The sequence below is a fragment of the Protopterus annectens genome, chromosome 2.part2, assembly GCF_019279795.1.
Source record: "Protopterus annectens isolate FY-2018-M chromosome 2.part2, PAN1.0, whole genome shotgun sequence".
NCBI lineage: Eukaryota > Metazoa > Chordata > Ceratodontiformes > Protopteridae > Protopterus > Protopterus annectens.
This window is the reverse complement of record NC_056730.1, coordinates 1,090,374,782-1,090,391,015: the sequence shown is the minus strand read 5'-3', so window position 1 is coordinate 1,090,391,015 and position 16,234 is coordinate 1,090,374,782.

The window sequence follows — 16,234 nt, the reverse complement described above, 5'->3', positions numbered from 1 at the left end:
AAATATTGAACAGCGCCAGTGCAGTATACAAGCACCTGTGCAACTGGATGGATTCAGCCATGCCCAACAGAACTAAAACCTGCTCCTCAAGGAAATACAAATCTGTCTGGTGGACATCATCTATTAACAGACTTTACAACAAAAGGAAGAAACTGTTGATCTGAAGTAGTTAGAATTCATTTGATCATCAACCTGTGGATTACGGATCCGATACAGATCCGAGCCGGCAGCTTATCAAGCTAAAGATCTGAGCTCCAAGCTCCTCCCCCTTCCCCATACTACACTGCAACCTCCTTCCAATCCCCAGATCTCATTTGCCGCGGCTTTGCCAGCACGGGATTCTTGAACTCCAGGCAGGTTGGTTAAGTTATTCATCTAACTTTTCAGTCTTTGTGTTTGTTGAGTGCTAAATACTTAAGCCCTTTTCCTTTCTGTACCCTCGGGTTTGTGTAAAAAAAAATATATAAATAAATATATACATATATATATATATATATATATATGTGTATATATATATATATATATATATATATATATATATATATACAGAGTAGTGGAGTAGAAAAGTTTCAGAACTTTCTATCAGTGTAGGCCTCCCCTTCCTGCCCTTAGTGTGTGTCTGTGTGTGTACTTGACTTCTTAGCCTAGTCTAACTTCAGATATGTCAGAAGGTCAGAAGCCGACGTTTTGTAAGTGCACAGAGTGTGGCCATAAGCTGTCGCCAGCCGATGGTCACAGTCTGTGTGTAGATTGTCTAGGGGTTCCTCCCTATCTTCGGGCTGTAAGATATGTTCAGCATTCAACCCCCAGGCCCCACGGGATCACAGGACCAAGCTGACTCTGGCGGGTCTTTTACCTGCAGTGTCAACTACCTCTTCTGCAGCATCTTCGACAGCCACGGCTGTGACTGTTCAGGCTTCCGGCCCTCCTCTCCTGCCCTGGACTCCCACCTCTAAACAGGGTGAGAGAGAGGCCAGGAAGGATAAACACAGAGAAAAGGAGAAAGAGAGAGAAAAAGAGAGAGAGATAGAGACAGGGAGAGGGGTCGCAAGAGGCATGCGGACTCTGATCCGTCAGCCCCCTGATTGCTAGGCTGTCTTCCCTTCAGCTCCATTCCCCACGATTCTCCCCAGAGCTGGAGGAGGAGGCTTGGCCCCCTTCAAGTTCACCCTCGCATCGGCCCTCCCGACCGGTGTCAGTGGCGTCCTCAAGATCCACAAGGAGCCTCTCTGAAGCTGATATGGACTGGATTATGAGAAGGTTCCTGCAAACTCAATTGCAGATGGGAGTGTTGCTGACTCCCCTCCAGCCGGAGTGGGGAGTTCAGCTCCGACATTTGCCCCAATACCGCCTTCTCTGATCCACCCTCAGGTTTCGGAGTCCATGGATCCAAGGAGCCCCAGAGTCAGGAGGTCGGCACTGATGGTTCCTCCAACCTTGACGCCGGCCATGCCCTCGAGTCTGTCAGATCCACTGTTGGATCCAAGCTCTCGGAGCCAAGATCTGGGCATCGGATCTGGGGGGATGAGTGTGTTGTCAGCCCTGTTGTGGTCAGGGCATACCATCTCCCTGGGTCCGGCTGTTCCAGCTTCAGCTCTAGTCCCTTCATCGGATCCAAGGGGCATGACTACCCAACCTACCAGTTTCAGGAAAGCCAGCTCCCCTTTGGCTTTCAACGTGGTGGAGAAGGTTCTCTCTGGAGGATCGAGACCCCTCACTCTTTCCTCGGAGTCCGACCCTGCTCCTTCACAACTGAGTTTGTCTTCCATCATTCAGTCCTCCCAGGGATAGCCTGCATCCGATATGCCCCAGACAGTTCCCCTTGAGGAATACGAGATGGTTTGTTAGCCCTCCCAGAGAGTCCCCCTGAGGAGGCCCCTCGCAAATGCCAGTGCAAAAGGAGGCACATGGACTCCCCTGAGTCCCTCACTGAGGATACCGACTTGGAGGAAGGGGAAGGTTCCTCCAGATCACTCCCCGAAGATGTTGCCTTTGGAGACAAAATAGAAATTCTTCATCAGAGGGGGGGGTTGGTCCACCAAAAAACCTTCCTCGGATGAGTCGGTATTTCTGGTGGCGTTTGACGCAGGCCCATCTACCTCTTGGGTATCCAACCCGGTTGTCCCTCTGGTGGACCTCATTACCACCAGAACTTGGAAGGAACCGGACACTGTAGAGTCAATACCTAAACGGCCAGATAAAGTATTGAGCCCTCCTGCAGACAAGCCCACTTGGAGTAAGGGTTCCCCAGTTGATGCCATAGTGGTGGCGGCGACCACCACAAAGGAACTGGCCCAGGACAGTTCCTCGGTCCATCCTCCAGACAAGGAGTCTAGGGTGATGGATCGTCTCAGAAAGCGGATGTTTCCTTCAGCTACCTTTGCTATAAGGGTGCTGAATTACATGGCCAAATAATTAGACTGCAGCATGACCTCATGAAGGAGTACGTGGAGTCTCACCCGGAATCCATTTTGGCGAGGATAAATGGACATTCAAAGCTCGTGTAGCCACTCTCAAGTCTGTTTCAAATACATCCATGCATTTACTCTCTCATGCCACTGAGGGAGCCTCTAGGGCATCTGGGTCTGGTATTGCCATGAAGCGTCATGCCTGGCTCCAGCTTTGCGATTTTTCAGAACCTTTCAAGGCATCCTTCACTAATGCCCCTTTTGACAGTTCAACCCTGTTCGGGAAGACCGTCCGAGATATGCTAGTCTAGAGCGAGAAGGATGGGAAAACACTGTCAACCGTCGGCATCCGCTTCTCTAACCCTCAAAGGTCCTTCTCCAGGAACCAGCGAGGGCAAAAGAAGTTGTGGTTTCGGAAGTCTCAGCAGTCCCGGAATGCTCTGGACTCCTTCTCCCCTAGAGGCAGAGAGGGACAAGGTGGACGCCGGCTCAGAGGCAGAGGGGGATCAAAGAACTTCCGGTCACGGGAACCCTTTTCCAACCGAGCCACAAAGCAGCCCTGAGGGGTTGCCCGACTGCTCCTCTCTGGTGGTATTCATGGGGTGTTTTTCGAGGTACCTAGCCCAGTGGGTGTCCATCACGACAGATCTCTGGGTGCTTCAGATAATATCCATTAGGCTATTCTATTCCCTTCATAAACAGACCCCCATACACAAGGCGCCACCCAGATGTCCCACCCACTCAAAGGGAGGCGGCAGCTTTGGAAATAAAGAAGCTGCTATAAAAAAGAGCAATCCAGCTAGTGCCCCCAGACCAGTCCTGATCAGGCATCTATTCCAGGTTCTTTTTGGTGCCAAAAAAGATAGGGGACTTAAGGCCGATTCTCAACCTATCCACAATGAACCTGTCCTTTGCCAAGGAAAAGTTCCTGATGGTCACTTTACTATCCATCCTGCCCTTCTTGCAGGAGGAAGACTGTATGTGCTCAATAGACCTCAAGGATGCATACTATCATATCCTGATGGACCTCCAGGAGGTTCCTCCGCTTTCAGCTAGGAGCCAGTCACTACCAGTTCAGGGTCCTATCCTTCAGTCTCACCACAGCCCCCAGGGTGTTTACCAAGTTCATAGCAGTTGTAGCAGCCCACCTGAGACTTCAGGGCATTCAGGTCTTTCCGTACCTGGATGACTGGCTCCTCACCACCCCCATTCCTCAGGTGGGGTCAGCCTTGCTGCAATCTCTTCTCATCGCCGTCCAATGCGAAGTGCAGTGAGTTTTTTGCTCTGTTTCCCCTGATGGGGGAAGTCCTCAGAGACGCTGTTGTTCATGCTTGGCCACCTGGTCTTCTTTATGCATATCCCCCGCATCCTCTCATGACAAAATTCTTACAGAAAGCTCATCTGTTGGGGAGCAGGGTTATCTTCATAGCCCCATTCTGGTCTCATGAAGTTTGGTTCCCTTGCCTGCAGTCTCATCTTCTAGCTCCGCTCTGGATTTTGGATCCCATTCCAGATCTTATTCTTCATCCCTCAGGACTTCCTCCTCCAAATCTGGACAGCCTCAAGCTCACAGCTTGGCTGCTCCAGTTCCATTAGTTGCCAAGACTCCTGGTATATCTTCCCCAGTTAAATCCATTCTGGTAGTGGCACACAAGTCCTCTACCAGAAAAGTTTACAGTAGTAAATGGAAACACTTTTCCATCTGGGCTTTGCAGAGAAATCTGGATCCTTTTACCGCTCCAGTTCCAGCAGTGTTAGACTTTTTGTCTCATATTTTACAGCAAGGGGTCAGCTCTTCCACAGTGAAAGTCCAGCTGGCGGCCATTTTCCATTTTCAAGTAGGGGAAAATTCAGGTTCTCTAGCTGCTGCCAGAATTTGCAAGGCTTTTATTAAAGGTACTTTTCTCCTGAGACCTCCTGTCAAAAATCCTTCCCCACCATGGGATTTGACTTTGGTTCTTCAGGCCTTAGTTTCACCCCCATTCAAGCCTGCAGCATCAGTTGACTTGAGATTTATGTCATGGAAGACAGCCTTCCTGGTAGCTATCACTTCAGCCAGGAGAGTGTCGGATCTTCAGGCACTATGTATGAAGCCCCCATACTTAGTTTTTCATAAGGATAAGGTGTCTCACAGGTCTAACCCGTCTTTTCTTACTAAAGTTGCTTTGGAGTCAAACATTAATCAGTCTATTAATTTGCCTGTATTTTTCCCTAATTTTCAAAATAAAGGGGACTACAAACTTCATTTACAGGATGTTCACAGGCAGTTACGTTTTTACTTGCATAGGTCCAAACCCTTCCATAAATCTGATCAGGTTTTTGTTTCCTTAGCTAAACCCTTTTTAGGAAAACCAGTTTTGACGGTGACTCTTGCTAAATGGATTTCGCTTTGTGCTTTACAAGCTTATAAAGAACTTGGATTGCCAGAACCAGAAGCGGTTCATGCTCACTCCACCCATTCTATGGCTACTTCTGCTGCATTCTGGTCTAGAGTTTCCCTGGATGATATATGTTCAGCAGCTACCTGGGCCTCCTCTCAAACTTTTATTACTCATTATAAGCTAGATATGGTATCTAGAGGAAGGGCTTCCTTTGGCTCTGCAGTGCTCTGGAATATCCTTCCTTAAGGGCCTCCCAGGATTTTGGGTAGCTGGGGACTCTGTCCCACAGGTTGATGATCAAATGAAGTTAACTACTTCAGCTAAAGAAGTTACGTACTCACCATAACGTTCCATCTGAGTAGCTAGACTTCATTTGTCAGCAACCTTCCCTCCGTCCTTCCCCCTGACCTTGGTGGTTATTTCTCTGCTTGGGCTCATTGTCCTGAGTTTGACAAGCATGGTGTATGTGCTCAGGTCAGATTTTTGGTGTCTTAGGTCGTTGTGTGTCACGTATTGGGTGGCAAACTCAAACTGAGGATTGGAAAGAGGTTTCAGTGTAGTATGGGGAAGGGGGAGGAGATTGGAGCTTGGATCTTTAGCTTGGTAAGCTGCCGGCTCAGATCTGTATCAGATCCATAACCCACAGGTTACTGACAAATGAAGTCTAACTACTCAGATGGAACGTTATAGTGAGTACATAACTTCTTTTTCATGGGTAAAAAAGAACAAATTCCAAACTGGAAAAACTCCCTCCTCTGCGTCAACAAGCAAATAAAATCACTAGTGAAAACCTCCAAAGCCAATTATGAGTTGAAACTAGCCGCTAAAACAAAGGGAAACCACAAGTCCTTCTTCAGTTATGTTATGAACCTTCATGACAAAGCCCAAGTTTGTTCCGAATTAGTACTTAATGGTACCACTTACACTGATCCTTTTGACTTAGCTAACCTGCTAGCTGATAGGTTCAGCACAAACTTCACCCCCCCATCACCCCCCAAAGGCCCAGTCGACATCCCCAATACCTGTCCCACACCTCACATTTCCATAGATCAAGTGGTAAGCCCCTATCCAAGGCAAAGAACACAACTTCCTTGGGACCTGATAATATCCCAGGCTATATTCTGCACCATCTCCGGCAAGAACTAGCTTTGGCATTGAGCACCCTATTCAACCACAGCCTAATTACAGGCTTCATTCCAACAGAGTGGAGAGCCTCCATTGTGATCTCCATGCACAAAAGTAGTGCCACTACTTTTCCCAGGAAACTATTGACCCATTAGCTTGACAAGTCTGATCTGTAAAGCCATGGAGCGTATTATTATGGATCTCATAAACAAGGACATAGGTAATTTCCAAGCACTTGATCTCACCCAATTCAGATTCATCATGGCCAGATCTTGCCTATTGAACCTAGCTGACTTCTTTGAGACTGTCACCAAGGCCCTGGATGAGGGAAAGTCAGTACATACAGCTTACCTTGACCTGGCCAAGACCTTTGACACAATCCACTACTCGGGTATCATCGAAAAGTTAACACAACTTGGTGTTAATCCCTATCTCATCAGATGGGTGGCCAACTGGCTGACAATTATTACCTCTCTGTACTCCTCCCTCATAAGATCTATAATTGAGTATAATGCCCCATTTGGTATGTACCTCTCCAAACACCTGCACCAACTTGGAAAGACCACAGAAATACCTCACAAAGAGAATCCATGGCCTCCAACACCTGTCCTATGTGGACAGGCTCAAATCACCATCACTCTACTTGGTTTCATACAGATTCCTCAGGGGTGATCTGCGTCTCACCTACAAAGCAATATCGGACCCTGCCCTACTAGAGATGCTCCAAATCCGTAAGTCTAATTCCTGACATATTACCCGCTCAATAGGCCTAAATCTAATATGCAACATCAACAAAACCTGCTGGAGAGACAGGTTTGTCTCCCAGACGCTTCCCCGTTTCTGGAATAGACTTCCCATACATGTCAAACAGAGTACCTCACTGAGCCTCTTCGAGCACAAACTTGATGAGTGGATAGGAAACCACAAATTTATCCTAGGCGTTCCACCTTTGTCTCGCATTGACATGGGTGACAGGTGCTGACTGAGGTTTCTTTTGGGGATAAACTCTTGGCTAGACCTATAAGGGCCCCAGGGCCATTAACCTAGTAACCTCCTATGATCCTATGATCAATTAATGTTTAACATACACAGTATTTTCATGCATGCCTATAATGCCTCCATTTAAACAGACCAGGACCACCTCAGGGGGCTACCTCACCAAGTAAGAAAGAGTGGATTAGGACAAATATGCTATATTAAGACCCACATTTTTGAAGTAGATGGGCTACAGGAATTGAAGCCTCTTCTTTCCTTTGCTGTTATACTTGCAGAAAAAGAAAGCTTTAATGAAACCACTTTTTATATTAACCAGCATGGTCTCCATGAGGCTCTGTGTACAGTCCTAGCTCCTCAGTGAGGGTACAGACATCTTTCAAGCAGAATTACAAGGTAAACGTAAAGTTACCAGTTCAGTCATGATGTATGCCACTATTTACAGGTACTCATATGTCACAATAAGAAAAAATACTGTTACAGGGAACTAACATAAGTTAGTTGGGTGCACGTAGTGCTAATGGAATGAATGAATTAATTAATAAATGAATGAATAATGCATTTATCACACAAAATGCATCATTATAACTGCATTATTTATTCATTCATTTAATTAATTACATCATTCATTGTACTAGTATTAGCTGCCCCCAACTAACCTGTGTCAGCTCCTTGTAACAGTATTATCTTTAAAGGAGATTCTCATGGTTGTAATATAATATTTCACAGTGTTGGAGAAATCCTTATAATAAAGCAAGCCTTTTGGCCATCCTAGGCTATGTACTGTAATGGCATGTTCAATAGCTTGCCTATTAGATAATTCCAGAGTTGGGAAGCTACCTTACATGACCCAGGAAACAAGAAACATTTTTGTAAGATAGTTCCAAATCACAATTAAGAAAAGGCCAGCATGGCTAAAAACAGAAAGAACATTTATTTAGTAAGCGCTTTTACACCCTTATCAGCACTTCATCAGACGACATGTACACCATAAAAAAACAAGTCTTACATACAGTAGTAATCACAAATCAGCATTAATCAGTACCCTTCAGTCTATTAATTAAAAATGGGCCTGGCTTCAAAACCAGTTTTAAAGGGACAGTCTCATTCAGACTGAATCCTTTATCAGCCTGTAATAAAATTATCCATCTCAATATCCGGTAGCATAAGATTTTCATGAACAACTGCAATACTGTAAATCTAAAAGAATGTATAGGATCATAAAGACTGGCATGCTTAGCTAAATCACTTGTACTCTGACTTCTGTATATCTAATACATGCTCGCGGATCCTTTCTCTCAACGAATGTCTGGTCTTGCCTGCACAGAAGCATGGACAATCCGTGTAAATTGCTAAGTAGACAAGATTCCTATTCTCAGAATACATTTAAGGACTCTTGGAATTTCCTTAGTAAGATTAGGAATGATTTGTTTTCTGAACAAGTTATGTTTGTAACTATTGACGTAGTGGATTTGTTTACATCAATTCCTCATGTTGAAGGGTTGGAATTTTTAACGGGGGGTCTTAGGAACCATGGGACGTTTAATGATAGGGACACTTATTTGATTAACACTCTGATGGAAATAGTATTAAAGAATAATTTCCTTTATTTTGAAGGAGAGTTTTACCGTCAAGAAAAAGGTGTGGCAATGGGAGCAATGTGTGCACCCACGTATGCAAATCTGGTGCTTGCATGGTGGGAACATTTTTATATTTTTAATTCTACATACAAAGAAAATTGGGTTTTGTATTGTCGGTTTTTAGATGATATTTGTATTTTTTGGACAGGAGGGATGGATAAGTTTGTTGAATTTATACAATATATTGCTTCCACTATTACGTTTTTGAAATTTACTTATAAGTGTGGATTTGATTCTATTGATTATTTAGATGTAAAAATCACTAAAGATAAGGAGAACAAAAAGTTTAAATCAGAGGTTTTTAGAAAAGACACTTATTGCAATTCATTCCTTCATTTCAACAGTGCACACCCAACTGCCGAAAAGAGGAGTATTGTCAAAGGTCAACTTGTAAGGGGCAGCAGGATGACCTCAGAAGATTCAGATTTCCTGAGGGAAGTGTATTTATTGGAAAATATGTTTCTGGAAAGGGGTTACCCTGCTGGCATGATTAGACAAACTGTTGAGGAAGTGTTCCTACATAGGCATGATAGATTTGCACCCATACTAGGGGTTGATGAGGTTAAAACATGTGAAGAAGTGACTACAAGTAAGAATACTGGGTACGAAAATATTTTTGATTATAATGAGGATAGCAACACAATAACAGAATCCCTCAAGGATGAATGGAGGAGATTTAGTGCCCTATCTGACTTGGACCTCCATTTTGATATACCTATAAAATTTGTTTACAGGAAAGGAAGAAACATAAAAAATATTTTAGAAAGTAATGGTGGAAGTAAAAGGAAAGTTAAAAGAACAGGAACCTATAAATGTGGAGGGTGTCCACAATGTCCCCACATACTCAATAAATCAGAGGTGTATATTACCTGTCGTAATAAAAACATTTTAGCAACAGTTTACAATAATTGTGAAATAAAAGGGGTAGTATACCTTGTGATATGTGAGAATTGTGAATGTTTTTATGTGTGGAAAACTGTGAGGTGTTTAAGGCGTAGGATTTATGAACACCTATATGACATTAAAAAGGGAAATGCAAAGAATGCTATATTTAAACACAGTGAGGTTAGTGGACACAGAACATTTAAATTCTTTGTTATAGAGATGGTCCAGAAGGATGCCAGAGGGGGGGCCATGGGAAACACAATTGGGATACCGTGAGGTTTACTGGCAGTTGGTTTTAGAAGCCAACAAATGGCCCGGTTTAAATGATATGATATCCCTGGCACCAGTTTTGAAGTTACGGGCTGCCAAATTATAGATTCTATGCCTTATCACACTTTATGTTTTTTATTTAAGGATGTTTTCCATACATTTCTCTCAAAAGGTTTCCAAACAATTTATACTACATTATATACAATTGGTACTATATATATATTTATTTATATATATTTATATTTTTACAAATATATTTATTACTAGGATTTTATGGTTTTAAGCATACATTAATGTTTTAAGGTGCCCATCAGATTTTCATGACAGACCTGCATTCATTTGTTTATTTACATTTATATTTATTTTTACATTTAAATATGCAATTGCTTATTGGTATTTTAATATGTTTGCAGACTTGTGGATGCTATTTACTTATTGGATTTAGTAGTAGATAGCATTTTATTATTCATTATATGTCTACTTATGTTGCACTTGCTTTATTCATGTTTATACACAAAGTATACTACATACATAGTATAAATTTTTACAACACTATATGTATTCAGGCATCACTAAACAATGTTAATTGGTTTCTTATGGGAGTAATTGCACGCAGTTAATGTAATTGGCAACCTTATTTAAGGTATGAGTTGTTGATTGATTTGCATTCTGAGGAAGTTGCGGACGAAAACGTACTGTTTGATTCAACAGCGTTTACTATTCTTGTTTGCTGTGTTTTAATAAACTTTTTCAGGTCAACAGCTGTCAAAGTGCTCTCATTTTTGGTTTTGAAGATTACTATGGCAACAGTTTGCGTACAAAGCAGGGATATAAGCTTTCCATGTAGTGGGGGTGGATAAAAGTATGTTCAGAAGCTATAAAAGTGCAAGCTGTACATGATCTGCAGGGGAAAGTTCCTAAGTGCTGTGATGAACTTCTTGGGATGCCATTACCCCTATAACACAGCAGACACTTGAGGGACTTCTTATTCTTAAAAAGAAATCTTGGCTTATCACCCACGGTTTTGATAATTTCACATACTGCATTGGTGTCACTAGAATAAGACAGGGACAGTCCAACTCTATTGATATTATCAAAACAAACTTCCTGTGTATTATCCGCTGTTCATTGAACTTCAGCATCAGTGGAAAATAAGGTTTTGCTCTATTCCCTCTATTACCATACACCTCACTAATCGAGGTGTCTACTTCCATCCTTGAGTAACTCCTTTTAACAAAATCTCTGTGCAGCTCAGTAACTGCTTCATCAAAACCTCTGTCATCATTGTTTAGTTTGGATAATCGCATACACTGCCCCCTTAAAATATTCTTATACACATGCCCTGGATGCATGTTATTTCCATGAAGAATACCATTCCTCCTGCAAGGTTTCCTATATACACTTGTGGTAAAATGAGAGTCTGCTGTTTTAGTTATTCTGACATCTAGAAAGTCAATTTCTCATTCTGAAAAATTGGCTGTAAACTTCTGAAAGGGTATATTCACCTCTAAGTACTTAACAAAATCATCCAACATGGCAACTGAGCCATTCCATAACAGGAATAAGTTGTCAACAAATCTCTTATAAATTTTAATATGTTGAGAAAATGTTACCTTCCAGCACTTGTGCCCATGTTGGAGAAATCCTTATAATAATGCAAGCCTTTTGGCCATTTACCACATCCAGTCTATACATGATTAATTATGGCCAACCTAGGCTATGTACTATAATGGCTTGTTCAATAGCTTGCCTATTAGATAATTCTAGAGTTGGGAAGCTACCTTACATGACTCAGGAAACAAGAAACATTGTTGTAAGATACTCAGGTTTTACAAAGCCATTTAATGAAGAAAAAAAAAAGATAATTTTGAATGGGTGTAATAAATATTTTGAAATTCATAAACTGAGTAAAAAAAACTTTGAAAATGTATTATGTTCTGGTGATTCCTTCCATAAAGTTTTCCAGCCATGCTGAATGTGATATTTCTTACCATATTTCTTACCATATTTGTCTAAAATGGAGGATTTTAAGAACTTACATCCATTCATAAATTTAATATAGTTATATGTTAGACATATGGTGAGGCTTATCAAAACACTTAGCTCTTGATTATGACCGAATAGCCTTGTTGGGCAACTTTAGTAAAAACATCTGAATTTGATTAATAATAGCTTATTAGATTCATAGGTGTTTACTATACTAATGACCACAAGGGCCTTTTTAAGCCTAGCTACACATTCTAAATCTCTGACTGGTTCTGATTCCCTTGATAAGTGTAAGCAGGGCCTTGGGAGATGGAACATTTATAAGCCAGAGCCTGTGAGATGAACCATTAGAGACATAGGTGCCAAACCAGGGATGAATTTCCTGTTCCCCATCCAACTGTTCAAGTTACATTTGAATTGGGTTAGGGAGGAACTCTGCTTCACATGGATGGGAGCCTGTTCCAGAGGCAGGGTAGTCTCTGTGATACATATATGTCTCTCCAGCAGGTCCTTTTTTTATATCACACGACAGGTTTAAGTCTTTAGAATGGGTAATTCTGGTGCCGTTTGTTTTGCAGATAAGCACAACCTGAAAGATGGTCCCATTTACCCATCCCTTACACAAATAACTTAGGAAATGAACTAAATCTATCACCTGTACATGAACTTAAAAGTGGAAATCAAGCCATATTTATCATGTGATTGCTTAGCAAAATATTTGGATTTTTGAAATATAGACTGAAATGCCATATAAATATCATCTAGATTTAAAAGTATATGAAAGCTGTAAAATGTTAGTACCAAAATGATTATTATGGGCAATTCTAAATTAATAATTTTTATGGAGTGAAATAAATGATAACAACTTAAAACAGAAATTCTTGCATCTAAAAAAATTAAATCAAACATTCCTGTAATGGGGCCTGAAATCCTACAGAAATGTATAATACTTTTCATTCTCATGATTAGAAACTAAATGGTATTCACAAATATCTTTGCAGCAGTGAAACTCATGTTATTTGGGTAAGGAAAGTTGTGCATAATGGAATTAATGTAGTTTGGAGACATGCATACCCTACATTGCACTGAATTACATTAAGACCTAATATACATGTGTGGGATTAACTCACTCAAGGAGTTTAAACAAAAACTCAGAAAAGTACCCTGGAAATCCACACAACCCTGTCACACAAACATGTTTTGCATATATACTTCAATGTATATATATATATATATATATATATATATATATATATATATATATTCACTTTAGAAGCTCAAAATATTGAAATATCGAAATTCAGTATTTCGAGCCCATAAAGTGGAATCCTGAGAACAGCGAAAACTCAGAAGCGCGAAATTGAAAACCTCGAATACCGGCAGTTTTGAATTTTGCGCTTCTGAGGTTTTGCTGTGGTTATGGATTCAGGTAAGTGTGTGTGTGTGTGTGTGTGTGTGTTAAGGGTTTTGGGTAGGGGCTGTGGTGTGTGTCAGTGTGTTTTGTTGCTGTGATGTGTGTGTGCAAGGAGAATGTAGCTTGTATGGTGGTGTTTTGTGTGTGTTTGTGTGTAGCGCGACCTCAGAGTGAAAATATTTAAGAAGGGGGGTGTGGGAGGCGCAGTAGAGAGCTTGTGTTTGTGTGTGGGGAGGATGATGTGTGTGTGTGTGTGTGTGTGTGTGTGTGTGTGTGTGTGTGTGTGTGTGTGTGTGTGTGTGTGTGTATGTGTGTGCAGTAAAAGTACGAAATTCTAAATTTCCGGTGTGCGAGATTTTGAATTTTGCGGTTCTCAGTTTTCGTGGTTTCAAAAATTCAACTTTATAGCTTCGAAATACTGAATTTCGATATTTCAGTATTTTGAGGATATAAAGTGAACCCATATATATATATATATATATATATATATATATATATATATATATATATATATATATATATATATATATATATATATATATATATATATGTATATATATATATATATATATATATATATATATATATATATATATATATATATATATATATATATATATATATATATATATATATATATATATGGGTCCCTGTCAGTTGAAACTCATATGGTCGAGACCATATGATCAAGTTTTTGAAAACTTAAAGCTTTTGAATGGAGGTTGCGATACAGTGTGGATCGGGAAATATACCCTTTCCCTCACTGTAGTGCAGTCTCGGAGTTGGTATATATAATTTGGAGGGGGGTGTGGGGGTGCAGGGAAGACTTGCCCTCTTGCAAAAATGTAAAAAGGGTAGATTTTTGTGGGGGGTTTTTTATGTTTGAGTTTTTAGCAACTTGATCATATGGTTGGGACCATATGAATTCCGAATTTTTGAAAACTCAGTCATCTGACGTGTGTGTGTGTGTGTGTGTGTGTGTGTGTGTGTGTGTGTGTGTGTGTGTGTGTGTGTTTGTGGTTTAGAGATTGATACTTCTTTATTGAAAAATAAAAGATATTAAATAGATGAGCGCTTTCACTGTTAACAAAACTTCATCAGATCTAACTGAAGTTTACATAACATACATTATTTATATATGCTTTACCACGTAGTTCACTATCAATTCACTCAAGCTTGTCATGAATGTATTTTATAGGCTGTTTGGCTAAGATAAAGTAAGACAGGTCTCATCTTTCATCCTTGTTCATAGGTAGGTACTAGGCTATTGGCCCTAGGGCCTAGACAAGCCTATGCAAAAAGGTACCCTGGCTTTCGCCACCCAAGAAATTAATTTTCCTGTGCCCCTGTCGAGCAGAGCCACAGAGGTGACCCCCAGGGTGAATTTCCTATTTCCCATCCAGTCATCAAGATTTTTCTTGAAGAGTGCTAATGAGGAGCTTTGTTTGATATAGATAGGTAGTTTGTTCCAGAGTATGGGAAGTCTCTGGGACAGGAATCTATCCCTCCAGCATGTTCTGTTTATTGTGGTGGCAAGGTTTAGGTCCCTAGTGTGCAGCTGGGAGGGATTGGGATTTCTTTAAGTGGAGCATGTCCAACAGGTCTGGGTTTGACATAGCTTTGTATGTTAGGCAGAGATTGCCTCTGAGCAGGTGACATGCTGGAGTTTTTGAGACGGTCTGCGTAGGGCATCTGTTTGAGGCTGGTAATCCTCTTTGTGTGGTATTTTTGTGGCCTTTCCAGTTGTTGTAAATGTCTTGTGAGGTACATACCAAAAGGGGCATTGTACTCTATAATGGGGTCTAATGGGTGACGAGTAGAGGGGAACAATGATCTCTTTTTTTCCTGGATGAGAAATCTTTTTTGATGAGGTGTGCCACGTAGAAGGATTTCCAGACTGCTGTGGCAATGTGATTATCAAAGGAGAGACTACTGTCCACCTGTGTCCCAAGGTCTCTTATTCCACTTTTGGTGTTAAGTAGACTACCACCTATGCGGTAGCTCATGGGTATAGAATTTTTACCAAAGGGGATGACAATGCACTTTTTGGCATTGAGCTTGAGGCCATGGCTTTGACACCAGGCATCTGTCTCAGTGAGGCCCAGGATGTCCACATTGTTAGGAGTTTCAATTATGGATCCTAGTTTGCAGTCATCTGTGAACTTCATTAGCCAAAGACCTTCTGTGTTAGCCTGTACTTCAGAAGAGTAGATATCAAAAAGGAGAGGACCCAGGACTGAACCCTGTGGTACTCCAGTTGTCACTGGTCTGAAGTCGGATTTGGAGTCTGCTACTTTCACAGTGTGGATTCTGTCAGTGAGCCAGTTGGCAACCCTTCTTGTTACATAGGGATCTATGCCTAGTTTAGTGAGTTTATCCATAATTCCAGAGTGGGGGATGGTGTCAAAAGCCTTGGCGAGATCTAGATAGGCTGTGTGAACCACCTTACCCTCGTCTACGGCTTTGGTGACTGCTTCAAAGAAGTCAGTCAGGTTTAGGAGATTTGATCTGCCTTTTACAAACCCAAACTGGGTAGGGTCCAGAGTTTGGAGATTACCAATGTCTTTGTTTATAAGTTCCATGATGATATGTTCCATGGCCTTGCAGACCATGCTTGTTAGGCTAATGGGGCGGTAGTTCCTGGGGTCCGTGGTTGCTCCCCCTTTGTGGAGTGGGATAACCATCTCTGTGCGCCATTCAGTGGGCACAAAGCCTGAGGTAAGGCTATGACTGAACATGGTGCTTAGGTGGGGTGCCAGTTCCTTCTGTAGTTCATGTAGAACGCATCCTGGGATGTTGTCAGGTCCCATGGATGCTGTATTCTTGGCTTTGGAGAGTGTGTTTTTTACCTGTGCAGCTGTGATTACAGGAACTTTGCATTCTTCCAGTATAGAGATGGGCCCTTTAGGGGGTGAGTGGGGGGGCAAAGTTAGCACTGAACCTATCTGCCAGGATGTTGGCATTATCAGTTGGTTCTGTATATTTAGTGCCATTGTGCTGTAACTCAGAGCAGACATGAGTGTTGCCATTGAGATTCTTGACATAGCTATAGAATGCTTTGTGGTTGTCTTTAGAATCAGTGGCGATTTTGTTTTCATAACTAGCTTTGGAGGATTTTATGAGGGATCTCTG